Raw genomic sequence first — 17,421 nt, forward strand, 5'->3', positions numbered from 1 at the left:
TAACCATCCTCATTGTATTTTATTTTATTTTATTTTTTTTTTTATTTTTTTTTTTAAAGGGATCTGAGCTGAGTTTTCTTTATTTTTTTATTTATTTATTTATTTATTTTTTTGTCTTTTGTCTTTTGTTGTTGTTGTTGTTGCTATTTCTTGGCCGCTCCGCGGCATATGGAGGTTCCAGGCTAGGGTCGAATCGGAGCTATAGCCACCGGCCTACGCCAGAGCCACAGCAACGCGGGATCCGAGCCGCGTCTGCAACCTACACCACAGCTCACGGCAACGCCGGATCATTAACCCACTGAGCAAGGGGCAGGGACCGAACCCGCAACCTCATGGTTCCTAGTCGGATTCGTTAACCACTGCGCCACGACGGGAACTCCCTCATTGTATTTTAAAATTGCTTCTCATGGTCAGAGGACTTGACACTAAAGATCTCAGCTTGAAGTAATGAAGAGAGTATTTCCAAGGTCTTTCTAGAAGGTTCTGCAGTTACCAAAAATTTCTGAGATTGTAGCAGTCTACCTTGGCAATCTCATGGTTCATGTGAGCCTGCTAGTGCACAGGAGGGCTCCAGCCACCTTCGAAGTACCAATGGCCTCTACTTAACTTCCACAAACTAAAACTTGCAGGAGGTTCTGTCACTGGCTAACTCTAACCCAAAATCAGACATAGAAAATGATTCTGGGATCTAGCATTTGAAGCCAAATAAAAGAATGATAGGATTGTTGAGTTGGCTATAGAAAATCCAGCACATCATTTAAATATCTGACTTTTGACATACTATTCAGGTCATGATAAGGAGAGATTTCTAGGAAGAGAGAGGACAATGAGACATGAAGAGAAGAGAGCTAAAGAATAACCCCTAAATAGAATAAATTAGCATTAGCAAGAAAATTAGCTTAAAATAAATAGCCTATCATTTCTAGCATTATTGGAATTTATTAAGATGAGGGTAGAGAAGTGTTGATTGTTTTGTACAATAAGGAAATAATTAGTGACCTGAAGAAATAATGTCAGTGATGCAATCAGGATGTAAGCCAGATAGTACTGGAATTTGAAAACTGATCTTGAGCAAGTATATTCACAAAGTATAAAGTATTTCTTTGCTTTGTTTGATTTTTTTCTAGTAGAAAACTTAGGAAAGTAGCTATAGTTGTATACAGGGGCAGAGAGGTTGTTGTTATTATTTATTAGACCTTAGATAACCGAGATAACTAAGTTTTTATGTTATTAGGAGTTATATCTTTGAAAGAAATAAAATTGATGCCCAGAGGAATGGGATAGAATTTTATAAATAGATTCCTTGAGAAATCTAGAATTGAAGGGCTTAGCTACAAACTTTATAAACTCAGGGTCAATGAGCAATTGCTATGTGAATGGCATGACCTAGAGAAATCTATTCAGGTTCAGATATTCAATGAGCCTGACCTCCCCTTCCTACATTAGGATATGGGCTACACCTGCAAAGATAGGTCAGAATAATGGAAAGATTTCTGCTCACTTTAATATATTCAGCCCTTTTTTAAACTTTATTTAAGTAGGATTTCTCACTGGGGACATTGTGCAACTCACATGAGTTTTATGTAGAGATTTTGTGAGAGATAATGACCGAAAAATAAAGATTGTTTGAGTTTTACATACTGCAAAATGCTAGAGCTAGCCCAAATGGAACTTGACTAAGCAAGCTTGTTAGCAATTTTGATGGAAGTCTTTCAGTGTCCTTTGGCCATATATAGTAAGTAGGGACCATGTTCATTTATTGGGTCATTTCTTGGGGTGTGGCCAGAGAAAGAGACATTAGTTGATTTTTGTTATGCTCTGTCTTGAACAGAGGGGAGAATAATTCAGTTGATGGTATTATTCTCTACCTCCGGATTTACTTCCCTGACCTCTCTTATTTACCACCAACTGATTACAAAAGCAAACAAAATCTGCTGTGGTCCTAGAAAATCAGTGCTTTGCTATAATAAATGTTGAAAAGCATGGATTTTATAGGTTAGACATGTATTATAGGCTAAAACTGTCATATGTATGTGATTTACTCAGTTTTATGCTGTTGTTTTATATTTGATTATTATTTCTTTGTGTTTTACAAAGACATCTGACAGTCCAATGTTGCAGTTTTTAAGGATAAGGTAGACTTTAAAAGGGGAAGATTCTAAACCTAAGCTTCCAGATAATTTGATGAGATTAGTGATGAAGGATTACAGTCTTCTGGATTATTTCTGTAGAGCAAAAAAGAATACATATAGAAATATAACTTTACAGTGAAAGCTAATGATCAGTGAATTTTATGCATACTGATAATCTAAGTTATCCTTTTCTATTTTGCAAAATTGAAAACATACTTATGTAAAAATCACAGTCATTTGGCAAGCAAATATTACTGATAATTTTTAAATAAAATTCTTTATTTTTGCCATCTCAAAAATTGTAACTTCATTGTTTAAAGAATATCCCATTCAGTGAAACAGCTCAGGAAACACATTTGTTGGCAGAACTTATTACACAGAAAAAGATAAATCACACAGTTACCGAGAATCTGACAATAAAGGAATATAAAATTATAGTGAGCAAAAGTCTAGGACAAGATGAAAAGTTTCTGCTCTCAAACAGCATGATAAATCCTTGTGTCAATAACATGTCTCATTATGCTGAAGAGGTTTTGAGTAATAAAGTAAACAATAGCTCCTTTATTTAGGTTGATGAGTCAATGTAGCATTTGTATGATTTATAAATATTGGGAAATTTAGAAAACTTTTTCTAGAGCAGCAGGTTATCCAAAACTAACAGTGAGATTTATTTAAAGTTTTCTTCTTTATATCAGGAAACCAAAAGTTTATCATGAAGAAAATGTATCAGAATCTGTAAGATGTTGTGGTTGACCCAATGAGAGGCTTTGCTATAAAAGAGAGACAGAGAGGAATGAAAGAGAAAGGAAGAAAGGAAGGAAGGAAGGAAGGAAGGAAGAAGAAAGAAAGAAAGAGAGAGAAAGAGAGAGAGAGAGAGAAAGAAAGAAAAGAGGGAAGGAGGGAGAGAAGACAGCAAGAAAGAAAAAGAGAAAGAAAAAGGAAAAGAAACAGAAAGAAAGGGAGGGAGGAAGGAAGGAGGGAAGGAAGGAAAAGAAAGAAACAGGGAGGGAAGGAGAGAGGGAGGGAAAGAGGGGGGGGAGGAAAAAAGAAAGTTTCTACATTAAAACAAGCTATTTTTTTCATAGAGAAATGATGTCAAAATTATTGGAGATATATATATCTATATATATGTATTATAAAAAAAAAAAAACTGTGTGTAAACCTGAACATCAACAACAACAAAAAGAGATCTACATATGGGCATCTGGAAGCTTAGCTGAAATGTTTTCCACGGGATTTTGAGCTGAAAGGTGAATTCTAGGAGTACTTACAAGTAAGTAATTTTAGCCCAGGTTCAGCTGAATATTTGAAGATGAAAAATTATTGGAGAAACTACCTGCTAAACAGACTACCTATGATCACACAAATTACCTGACATGTAAGACTCTGGAGAATGTTTTTGACACTGACAGAATGCTTAGATTTAAAAGAAAAATAACTCTTTGGAAAACCATGTGGACTAAAGAAAATTTTAAGAAGTTTTCACTGCTGCTTTGGCTTAAAAGTAAGGAATGACAACAGCGAGACTCAAGTTTTATTCAAATCACTATTTTTCTCTCTCATATTACAAGGGTATGACTGGGAGATGGGATCCTTCTATGAATTTTCTACTCAGTCTGATTAACATAATGGAGAAAAGAAGAACTTTGTTAGCTGTAGACTAATCATTCAAAGAAGTTGTGGGATTACCAGATAAAAGGACACAATACATTTGAATATCAGACTAAAATAAATAATTATTTAATATGTCTATTTGTACAAATAAAATCTCCATATCCTTCTCTAGTTTGATCCAGAATTAAGTACAGAATAAAAAAAGAACATTTTTTACAGTGAAGAGAATTTTTATCGTTTATTGTTACCTTTCAAATTAGTGTTTTAAGCATATATGATCTTATAAGAGAAATCTAGAAACAAAATGTATGATCATAATTCATACACACTTAATTTTTCTGTAATTGATCATCATATATTCAGCAATAAAATTTAATATTTCATAAAAAATTGTATCAGGCTATGTAGTTCCCTTTGCTAGTGTTTCTTATTTTTTCATGTGGTTTCAAGTTACTACCTAGTTACTTAGCATTTTTTATGGCATAGGCAAGCCTGACAACAAAAGTATCAGTTTTTTTGTTTGTTTTTAATCTCAGAATGTCTAATTCCTTCATCATTTCTGAAAGATACTTTTTACAAATGTATGTTTTGCAGATTTTTTTTTTCTTTGAGAAGTTTGAATATGTCATCCCATTGACTTCTGGCCTTCATGATTTCTCATTAGAAATCGGATGTAATTTAATGAAATCAGATCTTACCACACTAAGGTCCCTTAGTATATGGGGAACCATTTCTTTCTTGTTGCTTTCAAGATTCCCTCCTTGTTTTGGCTTTCATCACTTTGATTTTGACTAATGGATTTTTCATTTTATTCACATTTTCCAGCTTTTTATTTCTGTTTGATTTTTCTTTGTAATTCTGCTCTCAATATTCTGTATTTAAGGGGACAACTTTTTAATGCACTCTATTAGTAGTTTTGACAAGGTTTTTTTTTTTTTTAGCTCTTTGAACATACTAAAAATAACTGATTTAAAGTCTTTGTCCTGTAAATCTAATGTTTGTGGTTCCTCAAATTGATTTGATCACTGTTCTTGCTATGTAAGGGCCACAACACTTGATTCTTTGTAATTTTTTGAGGCAGATAATTTTTTGTCAAATTTTGGATATTTTGAGTCTTATATTGTGTCTCCGATAAATCATTTTCCCTCCTCAGCATAGTTTGTTGTTGCTGATTACTGTATTTGTTGTTTACTTGTTTGTTTAATGAATCCTCTGAATTAATATTACTAAGTGTGTATTCTTTCTCAAATTGTGGTTACCAAAGTCCCTATTCTGTTAGCTTATCCATTGATTGAACTGAGTCTTCCTCAAATGCTTTAAGCCAAAAAAAATCTCCCAGTTCTGTATGAGGGTTGAAGAGAGGTTCTGTATGTATTAGAGCTCATCTTTAAAATCTGGACAAGAGTTTATAACTCTACCTTGGTCTTCCCTTTCTGCTTGTGCAGAGTCTCAAGGTCAGCCGGTTGTGAGAATGTGAGAATTTAAAGGCTTTTAGGTCTTTCCTAAGTATGTGCATGATCCTGAGCACGTGTATGTCCTTCTAGTTTCCAAGGAATACGTCAAAGCTTTTCAGAACCCTTACTCCCCAAAATATCCCATTCTCTAGTCTTTCCATCCAAACTTCCTGACTAGTTTATTATCTGTCTCAACAATTAACCATTGCCACAGAAACAGTGACTAAAACATGTTCTTCTAAGCATTTTGAACAGATGTCCCTAGATAGGGACATTTAACAAAAGGTGAGTTTCAGTTCAGTGAAATAAAGACAAGCCTTTTCAGTGGGTTTTCTAGGAAATCACCAGACGTATCAACTAAGGACAGTTGTGAATGAGTTTCATTCTTCTCTTTCATGCCCCAGTTCTGGGAATATGGAATGTTATCCTCAAGGCTACCACTGAACTGAGAAGCAGAGCATGGATCTAGGGTAAGTTAAAATACCACAAAGCTCACTGTTCTTGATGCTATTCAATGTTCTTTTGTTTGTTTGTTTTTCTCTCCTGAGGAAGTTTTTGATTAGTTTCCAACAAGATTTTGGTTCATTTTCAGGGCTCTGATGATGATGTTGATTCTGATTAGTTTCCAGGGCTCAGAGATGTTGATTCTGACAGTTTTGCCTTTTTTTTTTTTTTTTTAACTTTTGTGTATGGGCTGGGTTTTGGAATTTCTTACATCTCTGATATCACTCTGTATACACTTGTAAAAGAAAAATTAATGATGAATACTACAAGAGAATTATTTTATTATTTCTACCAGTCTTACTTTTTTTTCACACAAAAACAATCTGACTAAAATTATACAGAACATCTTAACTATTCCTGAAATAAGTGTTAATATTGTTCATGATTGAGCATTTAGATATTTGGCTACTCTTATGTTTTATGGACTAAACTGACCTCTCTTCTTTCCTTTCTTTAATTTATTTTCAAACTGGTTTTGGAACAGAGACAGGTCCACCATAGTTAGGCTGTGAAAATTGTACTTGGCGATAACTATACCAAGATCTTAGAATACATGCTGCTATTACTGGTAGCCATGTACTGCATTTATATGGATGGTTCCACTCCAGGTAACTCTGAGTCTGCTTGTGGAAAATTATATAAAACTGAGGATAGAAGTATGAGAAGTTATGTGTATATAAATAACACATTTTCATATTTTCATCAAGAAACCATTCTTACAGGTGTTAGGTGTCTAATAGAACTCAATTCATATTACAATATTTTTATTTCATATTTTGAATGTAATTAAATGTGCCATTATTTTTACTGGTATTGTACAGATTTTCAAGAAGAATGAATCATCATATATTTAACTGAAGGCAAAACAGAATAATTCTTTGAATTTTTAATAAAATAGCCATAAGTTTTAAGAAACATTTTAGTGATTACTTCTTGAAATAATTTCAGTTATCATAAAATATATAACTTTCTTTATCATCATTGTTGTTACTTTTAGTCATCATATTCATCTTCATGAATTACATATGTAATAATTGTGGTTTCAATCTGTATTCTTTTTGTTCTGTTTGTTTTCCTAAAAACCCTTTGACAATGGCAAGGAAATCAATAACTTGGTTATTATTTAAAATCAAGATTTTAGAGTTACATTGCTAAAAGTACAGTAGAGGCAACACTAGAAATTTGTTTTCTCCAATCTTTATCCAAGATTCAATTTAATGTGCTATACTTCACTGACATTCCTAAACTGTGTATTATACTGCAAAATGGAGCATAGAAACATCAATTCATGGAAAATTATACAGAAAAGGAAGAATTAGTGATTAGGACGTGAACAAGTCTATAGAATGCATAGACCACTCTAAGCAAAGCCTGGACTTTTAGGAACTTATCTAGTCTCATTCTGTGCCAATATTTCCAACTGTGAAATGGATGTACCTGTTTCTAACTGTGAAAAAATTTTCCCTGAGAACAGTATTTTTCCATTTATTTTTAATTGCCTGAGACACTCTGATGAGATGCACTATAGAGAGAACTGTATTATCTTTTTAGGAGATATTATCACACTTTCTTAAACACTGAAACTTAACAGCTTACAACTATGTAGAAGTGGGGGCTTAAAATGCACTTTGGTCATGATGAAAGACATTATATTCAATAAAAATAGATAGAGATGTTAAAAAATTCTCTAGAATACTACAAGGAAGAAAAGTATTATAATAAAATTAAAATTAAAATTTATTCCTATTCTTTATATTTTCTACTAAAATATTATTTAACATAAACCTGAGATTGTTGTGAAGAAAATAGCATATAATGAAAACATTAGTTATCTTTCTCTTGTATATTTAATGTATGATGAATATTTATTGATTCATTTCAGAATATTTGATTTACTCAAAAATCAAAATGCTTGGAGGAAAATCATGTCTAAAAGGAATTTAAACAAGGAGCTTCATCTGGAAAGGGATTGTCTTAAGAGTTTGTTTAGGTTGACACACTGCTATTCACACACATTTCTACTGAAAAGTAGTAGAATTAGCTATATTGTCAGTGGGAAAACAGCTGCCAAGTTTTAACTTATTTTGTAAAAAAAATAAGGAAAGTCAGAAATAAGCAAGCTGCCCTAGTGTAAAGAAATCTTATCACATTTATTGCTTTAAAAGGACAGATAAGAGTGAAGATCTATTTTCTCTGCTCACAGATAAGTGCACTTCTGATGATTCAAGGGTGAAAACTCTAAAGTTTGATAACAAAAACTACCATAAATGGCAATTCCTGTAGGTTTCTGGAACTTGATTTACTAATATAAAAAGTTGCTGGGATATCAGAGAGGTTTATTATCCAGCACAAAACAATACCTACACTTGCTGACTTAACCATAAAGCAGTGTTGCATAGTAGTTACCCAATGCAGGGTGCATTGGGAATTCAGCTCAGCACTCATTAGTTATGTACAACTAGAGAACAATTTTAATAACGTCTATGTCTCAGTTTCCTCACTTGTACAATGAGAAAATCACCTATTTCCTAGTATTGTTCTACAAATTAATTTAGTTAGTACATGTAAATTGTTGAGAACAATACACATAAGTCAGGATAGCTATCTGGAACCCTATAGACTCTTGTAGCTTGGAATTGTATTTTTGTCTTTTATAAAAGTATGTCATTCTTCTTTCACCAAACTCCTAAGTCTCGATGGATGGCTTATAGTCAGAATCATGTTTTTCATAAGAAAAATATATGGCTGCCTTAAGGATTTTATGTCCAGGAAACCTGAAGGTCACAAATACCCAGCATCTTACAACTGTCCATTCAAAGGAAATATATTAGTTGAAGAAAAAGTTCTGTTGATTTTCTGATTCATAAAATTCAATATTAGATACTCATTTCTTTTTAAGAAGTTTTTCTTTTCTGATAAAATGCAAGTATTTCAAGAAGCTGTAATATATTGTTATCAGTCAAGCATGCTTTAATGTCAATCAATATGTATCAGCTCCTGTCCAATACCCAAACTTATTTATTTATTTAATGTATCTAGAGAGAGATTCTTTCTTTGATTCTTTTCTTTTCCCTTTTCTTTGTGACAAATAAAGTCCTAAAACCACATGATTTGGGATAACACAAGGTTGGCTCATGGCTGGTAGTGGGCAGGGGAAATACGGTTCCTCAGAGTATCAGAAGTGGAGCAGGGGAAGGAAGGCATCCACTTAGTTATTCAGGGAGATGAGGCACCATGTTAGTCATTCATTATCAAATAGTAATGATTTTACTTAGTTATTCATGGGAGGTTATGGAATAAGGGTGAAGAAATGTAAAAAGCAATAAGTCAGAAAACAAATTCTTGTATTTATTAATTTATATACTGTTGCCCATCATGCTATTTCTTTATTTCATATAACTTGGACTTCCATGTCTTATAAATTGACTACTTAATGTTATTAACCAATATGTACATACAGTTCATATATTACATTATCCAATGTCTTCTCAAATAATTGAAAGATAAATATTATTTTTCAAAGGTTAAAAAAAATTCAAGCTCAGAAAGATGGATGAATGTCAGAAAAGAATGATGTCTGACCTGAACATGACATTTAGCCTTATGTCACTATTTAAAACATCAGTATATAGTACAATAAAGAGGCATGAGGAATTAAATAATAGCTCTTCGTTCTGTTGCAGCATGAGTATCTAGACATAGAACAAGGGGTGGGGGAAAAAATGTAATTGTAATGTATACATGTAAGGATAACCTGACCCCCTTGCTGTACAGTGGGAAAATAAAAAAAAAAAAATAAATAGCTCTTCATAAGATGAAGGAGTAATGTTTATAAATTTTTGTTCAGAAGTAAAAAAACTATCTGAATTTACATCTCAATTCTAAATTTTCTTGTAAATTTGGGGTAATCAATTTAAATTTTCCGAGAATTGGTTTTCACATGTGTAAAAGGAAAATAATAATAGTATTTCATTCATAGGATTGTTGTAAGGATCAAATAAGTTAATACAGTTAACAAATTTAGCTCAAGACTCAGAAGATGTTACATGCCAAATAAATATAGAAATTAGTATCATTATTAATGCTATAATTAAGATAGACATTTATAAAATAATAATTGCTGTAGTATTTCTGGCTCTTACTGTTGAAGAATTATAAAGTGAGTTATTCCAAATGAGAAACACCATGAGACAATTTTTAGGTACTGTTATAAGGGGGAAATTTGCTAAAGTAATTATATACTTGCCTCTGCATGAATAAGAACAGAATGAATAACATAATCAAATTTTAAAATTTATTTGTAATTTACAATGTCTAGATTTCAACTACTTAAACTTTTATATTTCAAGAGTAGAAATAGTGAAGAATTTGAATATAGTACCTTAATAAATTTTCAGTAAAATTTTGTAGATGCTAAAATTCTGTAGATGCTGCCTTCCTAAACTTTCCTGAGAATTCTTTCATTGTATGAATTTATAAAAATATTACTATACCAGTAACTTTTCACACTGTTAAAGATTCTTTAATGTTTTGCCTCTATATTTATTGTCACGGTGACTTAAACAATAAAAGCACACACATACACAAAAATGATTCTCACCGTGAAACTACATTACTGTTATTTGAGCTCATCAAAACAACATGAGCGCCATGCCTGAAACCGAGGTCAAAACTTTCAAGACTTGGATTTCTCTTTTTTTAACAAATATAACTTTCCAGGAAAATCATGGCTAGAAAGTCTCATGTAATAAAAAACCTTACAGGCTTTCTGGACATCAAATAACTGTTCGATAAAGAGCGCATTTACCAGTTAAATGTAAATAAATTGGAGACTTTCCCTTGGCATACAAAAGCTATTTCAAGTGAAAGTGTCAGGTTTGTCTGCTCTGTGCTGTCTCTCTCAGCCCTTGCCTACAAACCTCAAGGATTTGGAAGTACAGGCCAAGAAGCAAAGTGTGATAGTAACCAGTGGGCTTCATCATGTAAGGATGACTGGAGGTTGTTCCAGCCGGAGGTGCTACAGCAGCGAGAGCTGGGAGAGACCAGTGGTCTTGCTGCACAGAGTTGGAGACAAGTGGTCTCTCCAGGCAGAAGAAATCAGCTCAGGATGGGAGCCATTCTGAGTCAAAGGGAAGGAATTTCCCCTCTAACTGACACCTCAGTGTAGAGGTGCTCTAACCTGGGCTCTTTTAATGAGTCCTTCGGGTCTGTTGCCCCAGCAAAAAAGGCTCCTGCTGGTTGCTTCAGGGGTCACAATCAAGAGTCAGGTAGCAGTGTTCAGCAAGTTTTATTTACAACCTTAGAGAGAGTGGACCGCCCTGGGTAGGGACTGATGCCCTCTGCAACTGGGTCCTTCCTTATATCCCTATATCATGGACCAGTTTGGGGACCCCTGTTCTCTTGCCTGAAGCCCACTAATTTCCTGTCCCTACCCCCTTGCATCGTGCGTGCATAAGGGCTGAGTGTTGTTTTGATCTCTATTGGGGTGGCGCGTTTGGATCCTCTAATTGGTTCTGGGAGAGAATGACTTTTTTGCGTAGGAAAAAGTTTATAGGGAGATGCTCTTAGCAGAATTCCTCTGGTACCTGCATGTGTCTTCACTGTTTGATTGCGGGCCACCTGTTTTTGATAATTGATAAATGGACTGTTTTGAATCACTCCAGTCAGAGTCTCTATCCTATCCTACCTAACAAAAGGACTAGCAACAATGTGATACTGTTTTTTAGAATTTAGATAAGCAAAAATGGCTGATATATTTGTGTGCATGTATATATAATCAGCAAAAATGATGATGGCAGAATGGAATAAATGGTATTCATAAGCCTGCCCCAAAAAAGGCATAAATTAATTAGTTTATAAAAACAATTCAATTCTGAAAACAATGATTTGGAAGTATGAGAGTCAGGATATCACATTTAAATGTGATGAGAGTTTGAGATATATCTCATAGGAAAAAGCCGTTGAAAGAGAAGTTAAACCAAATTGATGCAAAGATGCTAACAATAGGGTAAGGGATCAAAATTTCCACATTTTTATGGTGGTATCATGACTACTAGATCAAAAGGTAGGGAAAACTGAGATGAATGTTTTTGTCCTTTCTGTAAAAATCTTTGCTGGCATAGGAAACAGTTTTACTATATGGGACTATGGAATGAAAACAAAGTCATAGTTAAGCTCTTCCCTGAAATCTATGCCACCTCCCTGGACTGAATTTTCTCTACTTAGGTGCTAAGTAGAACTCTAGCCCTATCTAGTCACTAAAGGAATAGTTCACTTTCTTACTGGCTCAAGGATTCTGTGTTTAATTGTTCCTAAATTTACTGTTATTGGATCTTTTATTCTAATTGTGTAATGGCATATTTTGTGTCCTGATAAAGGATTACTAGGCATCTTTGAACAGAGTGGAGTAGATACTTCCTGGTCAGAGGCCAAAGATGAAACTATTATTTCAGGAATAAAAAGAGAAAAAAAAAACCTAGGAGATTTGATTTTTATTTCTGCTTCTTCCATTTTGTCACTCTGCTAGACCCAGTGATCCATTCTCTAGTATATCATCCTAATACTCAAACTCAATAAACAGAAGATGTTAGTAATGTAAAATATTTCATCATTATTCAAAAAAAAGAACATGACATTATGAATTTATATTATGTAAAGCTAGATTTAAAGATACTAATTTAAAAACAAAAATGAATACCAAGAGAGTTATAGAAAACTGATTAACACTGTAATAAAAACACTAGTTATTTTAAAGGAAAAAAAACTGCATTTGAAGTTATCTATTAAACATAATCACCATTTTTCTATTTATAAAAAAAAGTTAGCCATACTCAATTTATTGGAAATAAGGTCACTTTACTTTGATCTTTTTTTTTTTTTAAGACTAAAGCATAATAGCAAAAGGATTTCAGTGATTCAGGAAAAAATTCTATTCTGGAAATCAATAAACAAAGAATATTAAAACATGAATTAAATGTAGAACAGATATTCAGTCTGGAGAATTTTAATGCCATTTTTATACATTAATCATATGTATTATGTTAATTTTTTTTTTTGGCCAGGCCCAAGGCATATGGAAGTTCCCAGGTCAGTAATTGAACCCATGCCACTGCAGCAACCCAAGCTGCTGCAGTGATATCAGATCCTTAACCCTCTGTACCACAGAGAACTATATATTATGTTTTGAAACATTTTATGCTTTGCAGTATTTTAAATACCAAAATATGAGGGGAGGTGTATTTTGTGACCATCATTATAAACAATATTAATTTTTCAAATATATTTAACCATTGTCCAACAAATGCTTTGGGAGTTGAAAAATAAAAGTAAGATCTAGAGTATTTCCTTATATTCGTCCCCAACATTTTCCTTTAATATATTTCCTTTAAAATAAAGGGATAAGGTAGAAATTGTTTATCCTTTCAGGTTTGGTGCTTTTTGTGTACATTATCCTTAATTTTTGTGAGTTTAAATCCATTTTATCTGACATAGGTAGAAGTGACACCAAGTAAATGGGAGTTTATATCCCATCTAACACTTCAGAAACAATGTAGTTTTTTAGTGTCCAAAATTCTTAAATGAGACTCCTCATATTTTTTTGGAAAGCACCTCACCAAAACAGCAAGGCTAGGGCAGAGCAAAATACCAGCTGCTGTCAGGCCTGACTGGCTGGGCAGCCACCAGAATCACTCTTCACACCCTGCTGGCTTCCATCCCTGAAGATCAAATGAAAATGAGGGTCTAGCTCTGGCTGAATTCAGAGTAGTTTATACCATCCAGAGGTTTATACCATCCAGAGTAGTTTATACCATCCAGAGGTTTATACCATCTAGAGTAGTTTATACCATCCAGTTTATACATGTGTTAGCCTGACAAACAGATGTGTCAAGATGCTCTTGCTCATTTCCATAATCTCAACACAAATTTCAAACCCTCACTCTCCGGTCTGATCATCTTATCCTCTCCCCAGTCATCTACAATTGCTTTATTTCTAAAATGAGTTTTGATGAAGATATGAAATCACAATAATAATAGTTTCTATGGGTTTTTTTTTGTTTGTTTGTTTGGTTTTTTTTTTTTTTTTTTTTTTTTTGTCTTTTTTGCCTTTTCCAGGGTCGCTCCCACAGCATATGAAGGTTCCCAGGCTGGGGTCTAATCGGAGCTGCAGCCACCGGCCTATGCCACAGCCACAACAATGCAGGATTGGAGCCGCGTCCGTGATCTACACCACAGCTCACAGCAACACCGGATCCTTAACCCACTGAGCGAGGCCAGGGATCGAACCCACAACCTCATGGTTCCTAGTCAGATTTGTTAACCACTGAGCCATGAGGGGAACTCCATGTTATTTTTAATAGACTTTATTTATTTTCCATGTGGCTGTCCAGTTTTCCTAGCACCACTTATTGAACAAGCTGTCCTTTCTCCATTGAATATCCTTGCCTCCTTTGTCATAGATGAGTTGGCTGTAGGTGCGTGGGTTGAATTCTGGGCTTTCTATCCTGTTCCACTGATGTATATTTCTGTCTTTGTGCCAGTACCAAGCTGTTTTGATGATTGTTGCTTTGTGGTATAGTTTGAAGTCAGGGAGCCTGATTCCTCCAGCTCCATTTTTCTTTTTCAGGATGTCTTTGGCTATTCTGGGTCTTTTGTGCTTCCAAACAAACTTTAAAATATTTTGTTTGAGTTCTGTGAAAATGTCCTTGTTAATTTGCTAGGGATTGCATTGAATCTGTAGATTGCCTTGGATATTATAATCATTTTGATAATATTAACTCTTCCAATATGTGAGCATGGTATATCTTTCCATCTATTTGTGTCATCTTTGATTTCTGTCATCAGTGTCTTATAGTTTTCAGAGTACAGGTCTTTTGTCTCTTTAGGTAGGTTTACTCCTAGGTATTTTATTCTTTTGGATGCAGTTGTAAACGGGATTGCTTCCCTAATTTCTCTTTCTGCTCTTTGACAACAGTGCTGACCAAACTGCTTCTTTACAAAGGAAAAGAAATAAGAATGTGGTGGTATAAGAAGTAATACAAAATAAGGTGAATCAGCTGTGAGAAACTGAAAAACAGGTGTAGGCTAAAGTAATTAAATTCATTGGGTTCTTCTTATTATTATTATTTTTACCTAAAACAGAGGATAAAAATTTGGCTAAAGTATATGTTATTTTATTTCCTTGGGCAGTTTATGAAATAAAAGTACATGAATAAATTACACACTCAAATCTGATTTCATTTTTAAATGATTTCCATTAGTCAAAGAAGAAAAATGGTATTTCAATTTTCAGGTACCTTGTTGAATTATTTAATTTTATATAATTATTCCAAAAATATAAAAATCAAGAAGATGAAAAAATTTCCTCTGCTTTTCCTCAATATTCGTATCCATGTCTGTATTCTTATTACTTTAATTATAATAAGATTTCTTATTATAACTTCCTTTCTTATTTGAGCTATGCTTTCTAAGTTACAATGGATGTATACACACATGCACACACACACACACAGACATGCAAATATGTTGTTAAATGTGATGGCCTCCATTAATAAACCTTTAAAGTGACATTTTCTATACTAAATTAACTGAAAGCTACAGACTGTTCTGATTATTAGTTTTTTAGTTTGATCTAGGTTACAGTACTGCATGTATACATTTCAAATAAAATAGTGTAGTTTTAATTGGGAAAAGGCATATGATAAACTTCACTATAATGGCAATTTTTTCTAAATTATCCATACACCTAATAGTTAATATACTTCACGTAGGTTAGTCTTTGCATAGTTTACATAATTAAATATAAGTGGCCTTGAGTATGATATAAAGGCATATTTATATGTAAATTTGACATGGTTATTCTAAATGAACTGTTAGGGGAGTTGCATCATATGCATCTAGCTATTGAATGAAAGACAGTTTTACTATAATAATTGATAAAATTTTACTCTTTCTGATTCATTGACACCACCAAAAAATGTAATGATATAAAAGAATGTGGATGATTTTTTAATATTGATTTTCTCTATTTATAGATAGAAATCTATTACTTGTTTCCGACTTAAACAAGGTGATGTGCAAACCAAGTGCCATGATTAACAAGCTCTGGTTTTTTTGGCAGGACAGTAATGATAGGATGATCTGAAAATTCTATTGATGTAGAATTTCTTTCGAAATTCATTTCTGTTGTTAAGTAACTTTATATAGAAAGTTGCTTTTCTTTAGGTAATAAGTCTATAAAAATTACTCTTTTTCATAATGTTATAAAACTGTTTCAGTTACTTTTTAACAGTAAGTGGTACCTTTTCTGTTTGATACATTAAAATACTTACCTGAATTCCCTAACACAACTTTGAGTTATCTTCGGAATAGTTAAAATTGCTATTAACTCTCTTAAATGGTTTGATATTTCAAAAATATGTTCCAATACTCTGTAACTATTTTTAATAAGTGAAGGTTTTTCCAGGAATCTGGATGTTTTTGATGGTTGTGCTATTACATATGTATTCTTTAATTAATGCAATCTGTGTTCCCCATTTCAAAATGTTTTAAGTAATCTGCTTTAATGTGAATTATCAGTATTTACTACAAATTTTAACCCTACGGAGAAATTTATTTTTTAATCCATCTTAAAATAGTTATTCTTTTTTTTCATTATCTTTTATTTATTTTTTAATTGTTATTTCCCCAAGACAGTTTTTTTCTGACTGTACAGCAAGGTGATCCATTTACACATACATGTATACATTCTTTTTTCTCACATTATCATGCTCCATCATAAGTGACTAGACATAGTTCCCAGTGGTACACAGCAGGATCTCATTGCTAATCCATTCCAAAGGCAATAGTTTGCATCTATTAACCCCAAGCTCCCCATCCATCCCACTCCCTCCCCCTCCCCCTTGGCAAGCCCAAGTCTATTCTCCAAGTCCATGATTTTCTTTTCTGTGGAAAGGTTCATTTGTGCCCAATGAAAAATTTAAAAACATGTAATATGAATTTAATTTTAAATGCTTGATTATTCTAACTTTTGAAAATTGACCATAACAAAATTTATTCATAATAATTTTTATATTATATCAAGATACCAACAGTTGCTAGTGGATTATGTACTTGCAAACTCCAAGATCCTATTGTTTACTAAGGAGAATAATAATTGATGATTTTCTTTTATGTTTTGTACAGCAGTTATTAAATTCTAAAACTGTCAGTCTGCAGTTTGTTGTATAATTTAAAGGCATAGTACCATCGACAAATGATAAATTTCTTTTTATTGTTTCACATTCTGTTTATTAAATTTCTAAAGCTTCTTTTAAAATAGCACAGTAAAAATCCTATAATAATGTTTTAGCTGAATTTAATAAGCAGTGATTTTTTTTCAGATAGTGATTGTTTTTGAAAAAAAATTCTGAATATAATTTTAGTTTAAACCCATTTTTAAGAGGTTTTTTTTTTGGCAAAAAAATACAACTTTCACTATGGTTTTGTACCTACAGAATTACAATATACATATGACCACATTTGTTTCTGTGGCATGAGCTTTGTCAACCTGGTCACCAAAGCTGACTCGGCCAAGAACCCATATGCAGAGACCCATCCTGCTTAGTGAACTTGGGGAACTCATTCATTCTTCCTGCCTGGGCCTTAGCTTTTGACCATATCCTAAATGCAGATACTTTTTATCTGTATTCCCACCCTTATTTTTTATTGTCTTGCAAGTT

General features: G+C 33.1%; 1 long non-coding RNA gene across 1 annotated transcript in view; it reads left to right on the forward strand.

Annotated features, from left to right (window-relative positions):
• LOC102165359 overlaps positions 4,700-17,421 on the forward strand; it is a 55,584-nt gene continuing 42,862 nt past the window's right edge. Inside the window, exon 1 of the long non-coding RNA XR_305026.3 lies at positions 4,700-5,670. This is a non-coding gene — a long non-coding RNA (uncharacterized LOC102165359). The remainder of the gene's footprint in view (positions 5,671-17,421) is intronic.

Source organism: Sus scrofa, chromosome 8, assembly GCF_000003025.6.
Source record: "Sus scrofa isolate TJ Tabasco breed Duroc chromosome 8, Sscrofa11.1, whole genome shotgun sequence".
In the NCBI taxonomy this organism is placed as follows: Eukaryota; Metazoa; Chordata; class Mammalia; order Artiodactyla; family Suidae; genus Sus; species Sus scrofa.